This window comes from Xiphophorus maculatus, chromosome 7 (genome assembly GCF_002775205.1).
Source record: "Xiphophorus maculatus strain JP 163 A chromosome 7, X_maculatus-5.0-male, whole genome shotgun sequence".
NCBI classification, from domain to species: Eukaryota; Metazoa; Chordata; class Actinopteri; order Cyprinodontiformes; family Poeciliidae; genus Xiphophorus; species Xiphophorus maculatus.
This window is the reverse complement of record NC_036449.1, coordinates 7,019,904-7,034,454: the sequence shown is the minus strand read 5'-3', so window position 1 is coordinate 7,034,454 and position 14,551 is coordinate 7,019,904. Positions and strand designations below refer to the sequence as shown.

At 38.3% G+C, this 14,551-nt stretch overlaps 1 long non-coding RNA gene across 3 annotated transcripts; it reads left to right on the top strand.

Annotated features, from left to right (window-relative positions):
• Positions 1-7,998: 7,998 nt before the first annotated feature.
• On the top strand, positions 7,999-10,705 carry LOC111609272. 3 transcript variants are annotated; one of them, XR_002753027.1, is made up of 5 exons: positions 7,999-8,092; positions 8,190-8,446; positions 8,780-9,152; positions 9,255-9,429; positions 9,524-10,705. It is a non-coding gene; the product is annotated as an uncharacterized LOC111609272 (long non-coding RNA). The 3 variants fall into 3 exon arrangements; XR_002753025.1 differs by having other exon boundaries at positions 9,255-10,705; XR_002753026.1 differs by having other exon boundaries at positions 8,776-9,152; positions 9,255-10,705.
• The last annotated feature ends 3,846 nt before the right edge of the window (positions 10,706-14,551 follow it).

Genomic DNA, 14,551 nt, shown 5'->3' with positions numbered 1-14,551 from the left:
GCTTCATTCTGTAGTGTATATTTTTGAGTATACAGTAGTTTAGTAATCTTGCAAGGCTTATTGACTATGACACCAATACCAAAGTCATGTGGCTCCCAATTAATGGGGTTTAATACGATCTACATTAAAGAAGGAAGCTTGCATCGCAAAAGGTTTATTTAAACTTTGGAGTGTAAAGTTGTCTAAAATGACTGAGCCACAATATTTCCAGACATTTATGATGTTTTCACACCCGATAGTCTGGTAGACTCACTTTGATTGGGGACCAAAATCACGGCATTTGTTACCTTTTCAGCTGCAGCGGTTCACTTTCGCACTGCACTGCCAAACAAACCAAACTTTGAAAAACCTATTACACCCCCTCGCCAGTGGTGGCGCTGTAACAAGAACCATTTGAATGACACAGGCTCAAAAGTACGCACATCTGGCTAGTAACTAGTTAAGAATTACTCAGTTTTATTTATTTCAGTAACGTTTTGGGAAAAATGTACTTTCAGAAGTAGCTGTAATCCTCTGTACTTGTTACTTTTACTTTGGTAATAAATTTGTACACATTTTTTCTTTTTCATTTTGGTTTCTAAAATACCAGATGTTGGAAATAACTTTTATACATTTTAATCTGTCTGATGGCATCATTTTCAAGTACTGAATTTGACCAGACTCTTACTAGAGTAACTTCTTGGACGGCTACTTTTTACTTTTACTTGAATACAATTTTTGGGTACTTTATCCACTTCTGATATCTGGCTAAATATTTTTAAGCAAGTTTCTGAAATAATTGGATATTTGTCCACTGTGCTCTGTTGGATTGAGATCTGCTGGCTGTGGATGGTTCAAGCAACAATTCCTATAAAATAAATGGTACAGAGCCAGAAAAAAAAACTTTTCTGTCCTACATGATAATACTGGGACTGCTGCAGGTGAATCAACTTAAAACAAAATAGATGCCCATAGATATCTCAAGTGGCTTCTAGGATATTTTTGTAATACCAGATATCAGGTGGAATCTACCAAAAAAATTGCTTTTTTATTTTTATTTTCCAAAAATCAACCTTCTTCCACAACCATTCCAGGCCTCAAACCTAAATCAGAAAGTCTGTGGGATGAGCTGAACAGAGCAGAGGATAATTAAAGATGATCTAAATACATTGTGCAAAAATGGTCAAATAATTTCAAGTTTGGAAAATGTCATAAATTAGGGCCAAAGTCGGTCTTGGAGGGTCAGCATCCTGCATGTTTTAGTTGTCTCCCTAAAACAGAACTGTTTTGTATGTTTATGAATGAACATAAACATATGTTTATGTATGAATAAATGTAGTCCATTATCATATTTTGTCTTTGGTAGTCTTTAATTTTAATACTGTAAAATGAATAAATTATTTGCCAAGTGTTTCATGTGACTGTCATCAATTTTCCAATTTGTTACAAGATTGGATTAATATCCCTAGGAAATGGAAGGCAACTGTTCCAATTGAAAACCTTGCACTCCAGTGAAATTGCTTTCATATTAGGATTTCTACAGACCTAGCAGAACCATATAGCATTTTATTTTGACCTACTGCGAATGTCAACGAACATCCGGCGGACATCTAGTGGTCGTTTATTTTGACATTCAGAAAACGTCGTCGTCTGATGCTAGCTTGGCAGAGTATCATCAGTCAGAGGCTTCTTCAAATTGCTGTAATACAGACAGCTACAAAAGATATTTCCTGCCAACAGCAATCAGCCATCTGCAATAATTCTGAAGAATCTGAATGGATGAGCTACATTTAATTTTCCTTTTGGATCAATAAAGTATTTTTGAATTGAATTTTGAATTTGAATTTTTCTTCCAATCTAGGCTGCACGGCAGCGAAAAGTTTCCCATATGGAAGTCCGAAACTGAGATAGTTAAGAATGAAAGCAGAAATATAATGTCGCACCAGCAGTAAGTTTTAGAAATGTCATTGTGAACTTAGACTGGTTGGCCAGTAGGTGGCAGCATACGGAGTGATGAACAAGACAACGCGATACTTGTGTTATCTGCGTTATTTGTGGTCCAATTTCTCTCACGCACCAGCGCGTGCGTTCGTCAATGGAAGTCATGGCAACGACGTTAGCGTCCTCGAGCCTATAAATGACGCCGACCTTCTGAGTTCTTTCCCCTTTGCTACGGGACTTTTGACAGAGACGCCTGAAGGAGCCTTTACAGCCTCGGAAGGTTTGAGCTTGTCGAGAATCTGCTGCGCAAAACTTGCTGAAGAAGAACTTGCTGAAATTCGCACTTGCTGAAGAAACCCGTGGATACCAAACCTGCGAAAGACGTTTCCTGACCGGGAGAAGAAGCAGCAGGGTGACCAGCTGGAAGGTTCAAATCATTCTTCTACTATTTTTAATAAACCAAAGCAAGTTATTACTAAGATATTAGTGACTTGTTTAGTTTATTTTTGCGTTCGTGTGTGTTTTAAAGAAATACTGACTGCTGTAGAAAAAAAGACGAGTAGCATTCTTTGCTAGCATAGATCTAACTAACTAGTTAACTAATGAGCCTTTTTCTTTACTGAATTTCGCTGGAAATGTCGGGAATGTTAAACTGTGGTGTAATAATTTAAGAAATATATGCATTTTACTGAATTATAGTCAAATTAGTTCAATTAACTTCAAATTCCTGAAAAATTAACTTGTTTTTTGACCGTTATTTTTTGAAAAATGCCGTGGTAAACACTCAGTTTCCATGGACACGCAAAATTAAATGCCTTAAATATTTAATATGTTTTTTAAAAACATTTTAAAAAATAGTGTTTACCCTTATAATAACCTATATTTCAATTGTTTAGTTTCATTATTTTTTCAAGATAGGGACATGTTGATGTAGTGTTTTTTTTTTTTAATGCCCTGACAAACATACTTGGTTTCCATGGTAATGACATCAGACTAACACGCTTTCCATAAAATTTCCATTCATGTACGCGTTCACACACTGATGTTTATAAGCTAATGGATTGTAGCCACAGATGTTGTATCGTGCCAGCAATAAACTCCAGCTAAAGGTGAGAGAAGTGTCTTGCTCAAGGACACAACGACAGAGGCGGACCATTGCAGGGCAAACTCCTACCACTGTCGCCCCAGTAATAAGCATTGTAAGTGTGTGTGTTCGTTAATGATAGACCATTAATAGGCAATGAATCGTGTATAGTCGTAGTGATCATCAATCAAAGCTAATTTTCACAAACAAAATAATGATTTATTTGTGAAAATCATCTTTGATAACTTTGGATTCCAATTCTTGGTAAACTGGATGGTTCTTTGCCCTTTTTTTCTTTTTGATAAATGCCTAGACAAACATATTTAGTTTCCATGGATACATTGGTGACATTATTTAAAATGACTTCAATAAAAAATTAAGGAACACTTTGCAAACATGCGCGTCCTCCAGCTTTGTGAAAAATGTGTTCTATGTAGTCTCCATGGATACATTGATTAAATAACAACACACAGCTTTATTCTTATAAAAAGTCATTAAAGAACAATCAATGCGTGCCTGTTGATTTCACAAAGTAACTAAATTATTTAGTTTATTGTAATTACTCAAGACCAGAAAAACAGCCTTTTGTTCCATTGCATTTTAGTGACGTATCATTTTCAGAAGTCACTTGAATGTTAACAGTGAATGTTAAAATTCATTAGAAAAACAATCATCTCAGTTTAAGTTGGTCCAGTTGTGATTCATTTGTTAGTTAAAATCTTGGAGGGATTGCAGGGGTTTGACGTTGTTTATGTGGTTTAAAAAGTTATTTCTGGTTTTAGAAGATCCGTTTTGTTTTATTCAGATCTTTGGAATAAGTAGTCAGTGTCTGGTCCAGGTTTCAAAAAATGCCTCAATAACACATTTGGTCTCCTTGGATACGTTGCTTTAAATAAAACCTTAATACTTGAATATTAGAAAAGTTTTTAGATACATATTTGTCCTGTATTATTTCTAAGTAGTTTAGTTAATATTTACTAAACCATTATTGCTTAGTTTGCTTTTTCTAAGAAAGAGGAGTTTTGAATAATTAGTTGTTTACGAAATGCTGTGTTGGTCCTTTGCATGTTTGGAGCTGTAATATATTTTCACGCTGATTACATTTTCAGAAAGAGTCAGCAATATTAATAGTGCTGATTGGAAAACACTTTACTTTAGTTTGATAAAATTACTTTTAGTGAATCCATTTTGTTGCAGGGTTTTATTTTATTTTAAGAGTTTATGGCTAGGGATGAATTACCAATAAATCTACATTTGATTTATTGTGTTTAATGATTGATTGGTACCAAGATGAAGCTGCAAGTTTGCTTGTCTGAGTGCTGATGGTTTATACGTGTTTGATCACTGAGTTTTAGAGTTTGTTCTGGTTTTTATGTAAAATTGTGTTTTTTCCTGTTTTTTTTTGTGTGACTAAAGATAAGCTTTATTTATTTTATCTCTTAATTCCCGTTCTTGTTGTATAATCACATCTGGCATAGCATTAATATTGCTAATTAAATATATTGAAGAAAAACAAACACAATCACAAAGCTGGGTTATTGTATTGTTGGTATTTCAGTGTTCCCTCTAAACATTGCTTTGGACTTTTGTGATTTTTTCCAAGATACAGATTTATAGCTTTTTTGGCTTTGTTCTTTTCTTCACAGCCCATACCATGGCGCTTCCAGCAGATGGATCCCCAACGTTGGAGGGACGTCCAGATAATGGTGAGGAACACGGTAAGTTGTGGTTAAATGAAGCCGACATGGTTTCTGAAGACCACGGAGAGGAGTTGAAGTATAGTTCACCTCCGCAGTCTGTGGACTGTTCTACCAGCTCCACTGATAGCAATATTACCAGCTCCAGTGGTAGCTCTACCAACAGCTCCAGTGAAGACGAGGTAGGTAATGGAGACCATAATGACTTTAGATCCCGATTTCGGGTTGTCCAGGTCCTTCGACCAAACATTAAATTAGGGGTGGCTCAGAAGCCCCAAGAAGACATGGCTCCTTGTAATTCAGTTGAATTCCCATCTGGACTTGACAAACAGGAAGAGCCCATTTTGCGTCCAGAGAAGTCCAGACCTATCGGTACCTTGCAACATCATCAGGTAGGTTTGGAAGAGGATGCGGCTCATGTGACATCTGTGACTGGCATAAACGGAAAGAGGACAAAGAACAGTGATGCTGATGAGGAGCCCCCAGCCAAGAGGACCAAGTATAGTGTCCTGTCCTTTCCGTACCAAAAGACGGAATATGACGATCCCATTGAGTTACCACCTGTCCTCAGTCCCTCAACACCGACGCACTTTGAAGATCCTATTTTGTCATCCCCCGTCCTCAGTCCTTCAAAACCGACGCACTTTGAAGATCCCATTTTGTCATCCCCCGTCCTCATTCCATCAACACCGACGCACCTTGAAGATCCCATTTTGTCATCCAGTGTTATCAGTCTCTCATCAATGTCGCCATATGAGGAACCTATTTTGTCACCCAGTGTTATCAGTCTCTCATCAATGTCGCCATATGAGGATCCTATTTTGTCATCCCCCATCCTCAGTCCTTCAACGCCGACGCACTTTGAAGATCCTATTTTGTCACCCAGTGTTATCAGTCTCTCATCAATGTCGCCATATGAGGATCCCATTCTGTCACCCCTCGTTTTCACTCCTTCACCATCAATATACTTTGAAGATTCAACTTTGTCATACCCCGTCCTCAGTCCTTCAACGCCGACGCACTTTGAAGATTCTATTTTGTCATCCCCCGTCCTCAGTCCCTCAACACCGACGCACTTTGAAGATACCATTTTGCCACACAGTGTTTTCAGTCTCTCAACAATGTCGCCATATGAGGATCCCATTCTGTCACCCCTCGTTTTCACTCCTTCACCATCAATATACTTTGAAGATTCAACTTTGTCATACCCCGTCCTCAGTCCTTCAACGCCGACTCACTTTGAAGATTCTATTTTGTCATCCCCCGTCCTCAGTCCCTCAACACCGACGCACTTTGAAGATACCATTTTGCCACACAGTGTTTTCAGTCTCTCAACAATGTCGCCAGATGAGGATCCCATTCTGTCACCCCTCGTTTTCAGTCCTTCACCATCAATATACTTTGAAGATTCAACTTTGTCATACACTGACTTCTTTTTGTGGATGGGGACTGAAGAGGACACAGAAGAGGAAGCAATACCTTCAACATCTAGCGGAATTACAGCAAGACAGAGTTCCAGACACGTGTTTTTTAGACCTCACTACGTCTTGTCAAGTGACTCTGATTAGATTGGGATCTGTAAAAACTGAAGACCTATTTGGGAAGTCACATTAGGACATCATCATTTCTCTCATGTTTTTTATTAAAGCCATTGGGTTTCTAGGAAGACTGTGGAAGCCTTCGGTAGCGCCTTGCACCGGGGCTTTTCTTTGTTCCGCTGCTAAATTTAGTATTTTAGATGTTAAGGTTTCTGGCAGGACTGAGGAAGCCTTAGGTAGCGCCTTGCACCGGGGCTTTTCTTTGTTCCGCTGCTAAATTTAGTATTTTAGATGTTAAGGTTTCTGGCAGGACTGAGGAAGCCTTAGGTAGCGCCTTGCACCGGGGCTTTTCTTTGTTCCGCTGCTAAATTTAGTATTTTAGACGTTAAGGTTTCTGGCAGGACTGAGGAAGCCTTAGGTAGCGCCTTGCACCGGGGCTTTTCTTTGTTCCGCTGCTAAATTTAGTATTTTTGATGTTAAGGTTTCTGGCAGGACTGAGGAAGCCTTAGGTAGCGCCTTGCACCGGGGCTTTTCTTTGTTCCGCTGCTAAATTTAGTATTTTTGATGTTAAGGTTTCTGGCAGGACTGAGGAAGCCTTAGGTAGCGCCTTGCACCGGGGCTTTTCTTTGTTCCGCTGCTAAATTTAGTATTTTTGATGTTAAGGTTTCTGGCAGGACTGAGGAAGCCTTAGGTAGCGCCTTGCACCGGGGCTTTTCTTCGTCTTTGTGTTTTCCTCTCAACTCCGTCCTGTTTCAGGGTGTAATAGTGGTGCTTCCCTACACGCTGCTTTCCAATATAGTAAATTATTCTGTCCTGTTCGTCTACTAATCCAGTCTCCCAGTTTTTAATCTTTCAGGTTTTAGCTGCTCATCGCTGGATTCTTTCATCGTTGTCCATGTGGTTCCTGCCTTCTGGATCCCTTGTTTTTCACACCGCTTGTAAGTTTTTGCATTCTACCTTCACATGATGCTGGTGGCAGATCTCTGATTCTCTGATCATTCCAGGTTGGATCTCGTCAGCCTGTAAACCTCCACCTTCAACACCACCAGTCAGACAGAGGAAGATAAGAGATTCCAGTTAACAAAAAAACATTAAAAAACCTATTTTTACCTGGCTAGCAATTTTAAATATGGATGAAATTGAGGTCAAATTTCAAAGCTGTTCTTTCTTCTGTCCATGTTCACTTTTTTTAACTCTGTTGTCTTTTCTCTTTATTTCATTTCTCCATCAACTCATGTCACTTGACTTGAGTTGTTCAACAATTAAAGAAGAAGACCTGCTCCACCTGTAAACCTCCACCTTCAACACCACCAGTCACACAGAGGAAGATAAGAGAACCCTGTTGACAAAAAAAGTAAGAAAACCTATTTTTACCCGAGTAACAATTTTAAATATGGATGAAATTGAGATCAGATTTCAAACCTTTTCTTTTTTCTGCAGATTTATATTCCCTGTTTTTTAACCCTGTTATGTTTTATCTTTATTTCATTTCTCCGTCAACTCATGTACCATGACGTGAGTTGACCAACAATTAAAGAAGACATGCTCCACCTGTAAACCTCCACCTTCAACACCACCAGTAAGGTGGAGGTAGAGAAGAGAACCCTGTTGACGAAAAAAGTAAGAAAACTTATTTTTACCCAGCTAACAATTTTAAATATGAATGAAATTAAGGTCAAATTTCAAAGCTGTTCTTTCTTCTGTCCATGTTCTCTTTTTTTAAAACTCTGATGTCTTTTCTCTTTATTTCATTTCTCCGTCAACTCATGTACCTCAACTTGAGTTGACCAACAATTAAAGAAGACGACCTGCTCCAACTGCTGATCTACTGGTTGTTACAGATTGTGGAAAAGGTGAGGACATGATGACTTGATCAGGAATTCACTTTAATCATCTGTTATTTAGACAGAGATTAAGGAATGTGTGTATTATTATGTGATGATTCTCCAGCATCACCAGCAGCACTGGACCAATCAGGAGAGAGAAGACACAGAGGACTGAAGGGACTCAGAAAATCCTGCTGGAAATCCCAAGATGAAGTTTCCTGATGCAACAGGGGGACACCTGAGGACACAGAATAAAGAAGGACCATGTGAAGCAGGTCCTTCAATAACAAACCAAGCATGAGTTGACCAACACTTACTTGATAAGAAACTGTGGCCGACAACTGCAAACGCTCAGCAAACAGCAAAACGAGCTGCAAACAGGTGAAACTGCACAGGAAAAGCGAAACTTCATTATCTTTTTACATTTTTTGTTTCATTTCATTGAAACCACAAAAATGTTTCCACCATAACTTCCAATTGTTCAATATTTTTTTCTATCAAACTTTGAGTAGTGTGCAAGAATTACCCAAACATGCTTTGACTTTATTGATCCCAAAGGGAAATGAAATGTAGTTGCAGCTCATTAATTCAGATTCTTCAAAGAGTTTTGCAGATGACTGATTGCTGTCAGCAGGAAAGATCTTTTGTAGCTGTCTGTGTTGCAGCAAACCTGAAGACGCCTCTGACTGATGATACTCTGTTTTCCCCAGACAGACTCATGAAGAGGACGGTCAGAGTCGTCCATAGCTTTCTTGACTCTTCTGAAGAATCTTTCTTTGCGTCATCTCCAGAGGTTCCACAGTCATCTCCAGAACAGAACTAGAACCAATCCAGCCTTCTTTATCAGATTGTTGAGCCTTTTGAGGTTCCTGGCTCTGATGCTGCTGCACCAACAGATGATAGCAGAAGAGATGACACTCTCAGCAGCAGACTTAAAGATCTGCAGCAACTTGCTGCAAACCTTGAAGGATCTTAGCTTCCTGGAGAAGTGCAGTCTGCTCTGTCTCTTTTTGTAGACGGCTTGTCCACGTGGTTCCTGCCTTCTGTTGTGTCTCCAGTCCAGTCTGTGTTCCAGATGAACACCGAGGTATTTATATTCCTGAACCACCTCCACATCTTCTCCCATGATGGAAATAGGGTTTCCTGTTTCTCCTGAAATCAACAACCATCTCCTTTGTTTTGTTTACAGTCAAGATTAGATGATTGTTCCCTCACCAGGCCACAAAGTGATCCACCAGATATCTGTACTCAGCCTCTTGTCTTCCTCTGATACACAACAACTGCAGAGTCGTCTGAGTATTTCTGTAGATGACAGAAGTCGGACTTGTGCTGGAAGTCTGAACAATAGAGGGTGAAAATGAACGGTGAGAGTACAGTGCCCTGTGGTGTTCCCATGTTGTTGAGCACCTGGTTAGACTCACAGTCCTTCAGTCTCACTAACTGTGGTCTGTTTGTCAGGTAGTCACAGATGCAGGTGATTGTTGAGGCCTCCACCTGTGTCTTCTGGAGTTTCTAACAGAGCAGATCAGGCTGATTTGTGTTCAATGCACCTGGGAACCAAAGACCCTGATCCTCACTGTGCTGCCTGCTTTGTCCAGATGACAGTGGGTTTGTTGAAGCAGGTGTCTGATCAACTCCAACTCCACGGCGATAAGCAAACTGCAGGGGGTCCTGATATGTGATCGTCTGCTTACTCAAGTGGGCCACCAGGAGTCTCTCCAGGACCTTCAGGATGTGGGACGTCAGGGCAACAGATCTACAGTCATTATGACTGATGGGTGACTTTTCTTCGGTACCGGAACCAGACAGGATGTCTTCCACAACAACGGAACCTCCTCTTGGGTCAGGCAAAGGTTGAAGAGATGCTGCAGAATCCCACAGAGGGAATCTGGGACTGACAGCATCTGGACCTGCAGCCTCGTTCCTGTTCAGTCTCTCCGGCTGCTTCTTCACCTGACTTCTAGATACAGAAAAGTTGGAGGTGGAGGCAAAGGGAGCAGCAGCGTCTCCTGATGTGGTTAAAGACAAACTTGTGGAAGCAGAAGAGTCCATGACTGAGGTGGAATATGGAACATCTGAGGTTTGACAGGAAAGCTGTGGGTCAGAGGAGGATGAGAAATCTGTCTGGCTGCAGACAGGAGAGGAAGATGATGAGCTTGTTCCTGGACTGAACCTGTTGAAGAATGTGTTCAGCTCATTTCCTCTGTCCAGAAACTAATATTGTTAAAAAAAAAGTCATGGTAGCATGTTTTTATGTAATAATGTGTATGTAATGTGTGGAATGAAGAAGATATGCTGCATAATCTGATGGAATTACAAAAGATCATTGTGGCTCCTGCTCAGTGTATAAACACACATTTTGTTGGTTTCTGAAGAGTAAAAATTGAACAAATGTGTACATTTAAAGATTAAATTTATATTTCACAGTCATCACAATGCTAAAGAAAAGTCTCACAACAATGTGAAAATCATGGTGTTTATTTACAGGACAGGAAGCAGGAGGAAGATATTAAAGAATGTCAAATATTTTGCAGCGTCAGGTTATTTCTATGTATTATGATGTAATATAACACATGTACTTTAGGACTTATTGTATTCTGTTTCATTTTGTGTGTAACTTTCACTTGATTTGTGAAAGCATGAGGAAGATATTAAATTTTTTGTATATATTTCGCAGTGTCATGTTATTTTTATTAATTATGATGTCATGGTGTATTTTGGAGGTTTTTGTATTCTGTTTAGTCTTTTGTGTAACTTTTACTTGATTTATGAAAGCATGGAAAGTTATTAAGCTGATCATAGAGTGAAATAACATTAAGTTGTAAGAAATTTCAATAAAAGCTTTTTTTGCCGTCACTGCTTTGGTTTTATTCAGATATCAGATTTGGATCATTTGAGATGATAAATCTGCTTTAGAGCAGAAGGACAATCATTTGATTTCCTTTTTTATGCTATTTAAACTCGTTGGCGTGAAGCCTGGTACAAACAAGTTATCTGAGGTCAAGTCATATAAAAACAAACAAAAGAAAACATGAAAGTTTGATCAACTTTTGTGGTTTAAAAATAACCTCAAATTCAGAATCTCTTCTCACATTCATTCTGTTCCCACGGAGTCTAAAGAAACAGATCAAGCTGATCTAAGCTGGGAGGAACTAACAGGACATGGAGAGCTGCATGAAAAAAGAGATAAAGGACAAAACATGGGAAATATGGGTGTGAAAAGAATAATGGACAAACCAAAGAGTGAACACTGGCCAGAAATAAAAGATTAAGAATCTTATTTACGAAAAAAAGAACAAAAGAGCCATTGAACAAAAAATATCAAGAATCACAATGCCCAAGACACATTTAGCCTGTCATAAAAATGCATTGATTGAACTCATTAATGTTAGCAGATGTTGGCAGGCATGATGTAATGTTGAGATTTTATTTCAAACTGAGTATATACACCTCTGGAAAAAATGAAAAGTTTCTCTGATTTTGCTCTTTATAGGTTTATGTTTGAGTAAAATGAACATTGTTCTTTTATTCTATGAATTACTGACAACATGTCTCTTTATTTTGTTTGTGAATGTATGTAAATAAGCAGTTAGATTTAGAAAACTGAACAAACAAATATCTTTTCATGGGTCTTATCCCTGCTGGGGGCTCAGCAGCCCTAAAGGTCAGATCCTAGAATCGCCCCTGAGTTTAATTATATATACTTTCATTTATAGGCCCTGTCACTAAGATTTCCTGTAATGACATTTTTTTGTAATGTAATTATACATTTTATAAACTGGTAGAATATTTTGTTTTTGTTTTTACAAATATTGACATGACAAAGAAAAGACAAAGTGACTAAATGATCGCAAATAGACTGTATAAAATGCAGATTTTATACAGTCTACATTCAAAGACTGTATAAAAAATACAGTGATGAAGATTTAAATATCTATTTCTATATAGCAACATCATATAGCTATATCAAATGTCACGTGACTATTAAAGTTTAGTCACATGACACAGATTGCCGTCATTTAATACCAATAACCAGCTGAGCCAATCAGAGGCCACATATCCTCCTCCTTTTCATACAGGCCTTTAAATAAAGACCCGGACTAAAAATTCTCTTTTTATCCTGCATAGCGATGCTCGTCCATTTTAGAAAGGATAACCTATCTTTAATGGCTTTTGTGTTTACAAGCATTTACCTGCAAGACAAAGAAAATGATTAGTGACCAAATGATCGCAGAAGGCCTACATTACATTCAAAGACTGTTTCAGGCGGTCATTGACGTCATTCTGTGACGTGTGATTCGGGGTTTGAGTTTGCTGTATTCTTTCCTCTTCCATTTTAGTCTTAAAGTTTAATTATTTTCAAAGCGAAGTATCTCAGTTAAAATAAGTCATTAACAGCGTATATAATGTTATTATAGGCTATAAAAGCTGTTAACTAGAAAATTCCTGAAGAAATTTAACCGGGGCCTGTCAAAGTGTGCCCGTCGGTTTGGACCCAGCGTTCTGATGCTAGAAATTAGCACCAATGCTAAAGAAAGCTGCAGTCATATGAGGAGATTCACAAGAATGTTTACTAACATGGACGTGCACCATCCAGTATGATAAAGTAAGTGTATCAGCTAAAATTAGCAAAAATGCTAATGTTAGCGTGATTGCTGTCAGTAGCATGTGGGACATCACTAGGATGTTTTCTATAATTGACTTACTCCATTCAGTATACTAAACACGGCTAATAAGTAAAATAAATAGCTAATAGCTTATTTAAGCTAAAACGCTAGTGCTAATGCTAATGAACTGCCTTGCGCAGTTCATTAGCATTAGCAACCTGAGAGAAAAACATAATGCAGAATAATATTATTGCGCCGCCTGCTGCGGTGCACTAACCTCAGGGGCATATTGAGGCTTTTATTTTGAAATTTGCAGTAAGATTAATTTTAAATGCCCACAGTATTCCATTGTGTAACAGTGCTTTGGATAAAAAAAAGTCACATAAAGCCAAAAAGAGCAATTACATGATGTAAAAAATGTCAAGGCTTTTATTTTGAAACTTTTGTTAAGCTTCATTTCAAAGGACAAGTCTAATCCCATGTCTGATAGTCATTTGGTTGAATCAGTTATATAATGCTCAAAAGAGCAATTACATGATGTAAAAATATTCAAGTCTTTTATTTTGAAATTTTTGTTAAGCTTCATTTCAAAGGGCTAAACTAATCCCATGTCTAATAGTCATTGGGTTGAACCAGTTATATAATGCTCTAAAGAGCAGTTATGTGATGTAAAAATATTCAAGGCTTTTATTTTGAAGTTTTCAGTATGCTTCATTTCAAAGGGCCAAACTAATCCCATGTGTATCAGTGCGTTGGATGAAAAAGTCAAATAAAGCCAAAAAGAGCAATTACATAATGTAAAAATATTCAAGGCTTTTATTTTGAAATTTTCATTAAACTTAATTTTAAATTGCCACATTAAACCCATGTGTAACAATGATTGGGTAAAATCAGTTATAAAAAGCCCAAAACACAAGTAGTTCTAAAGGCCAGCTCAGTCCTCCTCTGTAGTAACTGACAGTTCCTCCATGTTTGTAGTTCTGACATTCAGCTCAGACCTCTTTTGTAGGCACTGAGTGTCCGCCATGTTGTAGTTCTAACCTTCAGTCATTGTAGTTCTAAAGAGCAGCTTAGCTGTCATGTGAGTGAGACAGAGAGGGAGACAGAATTGTAACTGTTTGAAGCAGTTAGTTTTTCTGATCAAAGCAGGCTGAACATATCTTTCTCTAAATGCTGTCAATAGCATGTGGGATATCATTAGAATGTTGTCTGTAATTGACTTACTCCACTCAGTATATTAAACATGGCTAATAAGTAAGAAAATAGCTAATAGCTTATTTAAGGTAAAAGGCTAATGCTAATGAACTGCCTTGCTGCGCAAGGCAGTTCCCTAACCTGAGAGAAAAATATAATGCATGCTAATATTATTGCACCGCCATAGGCGGTGCATTAACTTGAGGGGGATATTGAGGCTTTTATTTTGAAAAAAAACATAAGCTTCATATTAAATGACCAGACTAATTAAAATGTCTAACAGTGTTTGGGTTAAATCCGTTATTTACTAGCCAAAACAGCCTGTAGCTCTAAATGGCAGCTCAGCCCTCTGTTTTAACTGAGTGTTGATTAGAACTACAGTGATGCGTATTTGTAGTCCTAACCAGCAGCCAATCGCATCCTGTGTTCCGTTGCTATGGTTATCAATCCTCTGCTAACTGTCATGTGTGTGTGACACAGAGAGGAGGAAAAAGATTTCTATCTTTGTGAGACACCCCATTGGTTTGCATGGAAAAAGCAGCCTGAACAACTCCTTGCCGTTCAGGAACCGAGAGACGTATTGAAAAACGGTTTGAAGCATATGAGAGGACTATTTGTCTTCTCCCATAGTACCGCGATTCATATTTGTAGCTCACTCACAGTAATTGCAGTGATGAGACAAAAA